Source organism: Zeus faber, assembly GCF_960531495.2.
Source record: "Zeus faber genome assembly, chromosome: 20".
Lineage (NCBI taxonomy): Eukaryota > Metazoa > Chordata > Actinopteri > Zeiformes > Zeidae > Zeus > Zeus faber.
The window spans coordinates 9,277,310-9,281,212 of record NC_137207.1 but is presented as its reverse complement, the minus strand read 5'-3'; positions in this window follow the sequence as shown (position 1 = coordinate 9,281,212).

The following is a 3,903-nucleotide window of genomic DNA, read 5'->3' as shown; positions in this document are numbered from 1 at the left end:
CCGACGCTAAAACCCGCAACCATGCCGTCCCCCTTCTGGCTGACAGCAGGACGTGACAAAGTGATGCAAGGAGGCATTTGAGCATGTAACAAGGAGCGATAGAGAAAGAAAGAGAGGGAGAGAGGGGCTCGACAGCAGATTTGTTTTTTTCATTAAACACAGGATCCAGGCCACTGCAAAGCGCTCGATCCGCAGCGCAGCCAACACGGGAGAGCGAGCTGCAGATCGGAGTGGCGAGGAGCAGGCCGCTCGCTGCGGGGGGGGGATGCAGCAGGATTGTAAAATGCTAATGCTCGCCATCATCGCCTGAGCTTATGGAAACGCTAACGGGCCGATTTCAGCGACTCTCACCTCCCCAATCCGCCCACTGACGCCCCTTCAAAATGTGTTCTTCGCTCCCAGGACTAGCTTTAATGACTGGATTTAAGGGTGGATGCAATGTCGTAAAAAAAAAAAAAAAAAAAACTCCCCACGTTTCCCCACATTTGGGATATGTTCCGGCCATTGGTCTTCAAAGTTTAAAAAGAAAAGAAAAGGCCCAAAAAATAAGAAATAAGATATAAACAAATGAAAGCGGTAAGACGGGAAGCGGTGATACATTTGGGCTCCTGGAAGCGAGCAGAACACGGTGGGAGGGTGTGGGCAGAGAGAGGAGAGAGAAACCGGAGACGTGGGAAGGAGTAGAAAACAATCCTTTAAGAAGCCACGGTCTATAATTCTGTTGTCTCAGCACCACTATCAACACGACGCTGGACCATCACGGCCTCCAGATGAGGATTGATCGAGACCCGTGTGCAAGCACTCACCACTTTCTCAGCCCGTCTCGCACACACACCAGCAGGGCATCAGCTGCTGGCCACAAATGTGCTCCCTGCCCTGTCTGTTTGTCCCCGCATTACTTTCAAATCTGGGACCGCAAAAGGTTATAATACCAGAATGGAAGGGTATCCAATGTTTTTCCCACATGGAAGTCTATAATCCGAGTCGTTCCTCAAATATTTGGCAATATGTGATCGACTAACCAATGGACTGACACTGAATTATCGATTTATAAAAAGTGAAATGGACTAATATAATGCGTTAATATGAAAATGATGATTCACAATCAGGGCCAGTCACTGACCCTTAGAAGTGGCTGCTAAATTGGCAAACATGCATCAGCTTTTGGTTGCCAAGACTGACAAAATGGTTGCCCAATTTTAACCGTCTTGTAAATTAGTATGATCAATAGATAAATCGATAGATCAACAGATTTCTAAACGGACAGATATACTGCACTGGTTAACAACGAGGCAACCAGACGGCACACATCTGGTTGCCCAAGGCAACTGGGCAACTGCTATCGTCGAGCCCTGACAATACCTGTATACGCTCCTTTATATTGGATCTTTCTCTATGTGGATTTTCCTGTGCGTTCAGGAGCTGACAGCTAGACCTTCAGAGAGATGTCTGTGTACATCAGACACTCTCTCTCCCTCCCTGTCTATAAGTCTCCTTTTCTCTCTGTCCAGGGAATGCGGCGCCTTTCTACCTGCGCCGCCCAACGGGCCAACAGCAGAATGGGGGGGTTTCATAGACTGCCACAAATGAAGACAAATACCCCGAGCCGCCCTTGTCAGGAGGGAACGGAGCTGCTTCTGGGGCAAAAGAGACACTTGACAGGGTCTTAGAGCGGCGGTGTGGCCTTGTCACCAAGCCGCAGGGAAGAACGATGTCCTCTGCAGTATCATTTGTCATCATCGGCATGCAGAAACATACATTACACAGACAATAGAGAGAGATTAACTCCACGTCTGGTCAGGAGATGATTCTGTAAAATATGCTATGGATGAATTGAAATGCTTATGTGTTTGTCTTGCTGCAACATGGTGGCTTTATATGCCTGTTGAGCCGATAAGAATAACTGACAGCTCAAAGATAGAAAACACGTTTGCCATTAAGCCACCAGACATGCATTGCGAGATGTGTTGTGCTGACCTGCATCGTTCAGGGAAACACACGAATCGAAGATAAAAGTTATGGGAAATACTCTCAGTTCATACACAAATAGCCCAATGTCAACTTTCACAGCCAAGGGCGAAACTTATTCCTGTTAAGTAGGACATCACCGAGACACAGGACCGAAGTCAGTCAGTCACTGCTGGTGTTGTTTGCCTCGATGCTCCGTGCGTGATGTGGTGACCTCTCTGGAGGTTTATCCCATAGGTCCATGCGGACGGTTGCACCTCTTTCTGAGATGCATGCAGATAGTGCATAAGTTATGCTCTGCATCTACACGCAGCGACCGCTTCTCCGCCAAAACCCGCCGCACGCTACGCGCAAGAAACCGGCAACCCGCTTCGTCGCAGCCTCAGCCGGGGCATTGCCACGGAAGCGATGGGAGAGCGTGTACTTACCAGAATGCCCGTGATCTCTGCGGGTTGCATTGGCTGCCGGGGAGCCATGGATGCTGAGCTTCCGCTACACCGCGCTGTGCTGCAGGCGGTGCTGCAGTCCACATCCATCCTTCCTCCAGCTCGTGCGGTGCGTCTGTCCTACGTCAGGTCTGGACGGAGGTGGTGGGGTGCTGAGGCGGACAGCACCCAGTTCGGGCAACGCTGCATTCCGGGATGAGGCGTGCAGGGAAGGGGCTTCAGGTCCAGCTCGACGTGCTTCCAGCTTCATCACAACACTTGGAGCAACACACTCTCTCTCTTCATTCCCCAATCTCCTGTCTCCTCCCCACCTACCGTGTCGGGCATGCCCAGTCACTACCTTTTACTTAACAGCAGTAAACTGCAGGTTGACTGGTGAGAGTCATACAATTAAGTAGTAGTAGTAATAATAATAATAATAATAATAATTATTATTATTATTATTATAATTATAACGATAATAATAATAACCTTTATTTGTATAGCTATATTCATACACAACATACAACTCAAAGTGCTTTACAGTCATAGAAGACGATGTCATCACAAGACTATGAAATAATAATAATAATAATAATAATAATAATAATAATAATAATAATAATAATAATAATAATCATCATCATCATCATCATCATCATCATAATAATAATCATCATAATAATATTTATTATTATTATTACTATGATTACTTTTACTTTTCACACTGCTTAGCAGAAGGAAAAGAGCAGCAGCTTATTCACATTACTGCTGCCTGAGTCTGATCGCAAAAATAAACACATCACATCTGTGTTCAGATCAGTGTACTTTTACTTTGCATATGATCAACGATTGACTTTAACATGCTGTTGGAATAGGCTTCCAGTTGGGCTGAGGTCCAACCAAATTGTTGTTGCTTTAATTGTTTATTTTAATATTGTTTAACAACATCATCATCATTTTTATTATTTTTAATATTGTTATTATTATTGCTGTTGTTTTTGTTGATTTAAACTAGTTAATCTGACCTCCACTGCACCATTTATGTTGGGTGACTTGTATCCCCCTGAGGCTTTTGCGATCGACTGCTTTACTGATGTGCAATAATTGTTGCGGAATTACAAAACTGCCCATGTTCATTTGCAAAGCAGGCCAGGATTATCCTCTCAACAAACTTCACTTAGACAACTGAAGCAGCACCTCTACGTGGTGCCCAAGACGTGGTGGAGCTCACTCAGAGCTCACAGTCACCATGCAGTATTACCTGACCCGCATGGTAATCAAGGTTTTTCAACGTTAATTCCGTTGTTTACCCATAATTTCACTTTATAAACGGAAGGCTTATTTTATATATATATATAATTATTGTTATTATTATTGGGTTTTTTTAAGACGAAGAATAACAGACTAAAGATTAAACCAAGACCATGCATTCGGATGCATTGACAGCTGCAACAGTACCTCTATGTGTTGTCCACAAGATGGCGCGCATGTCTTTTCCGACGACTTT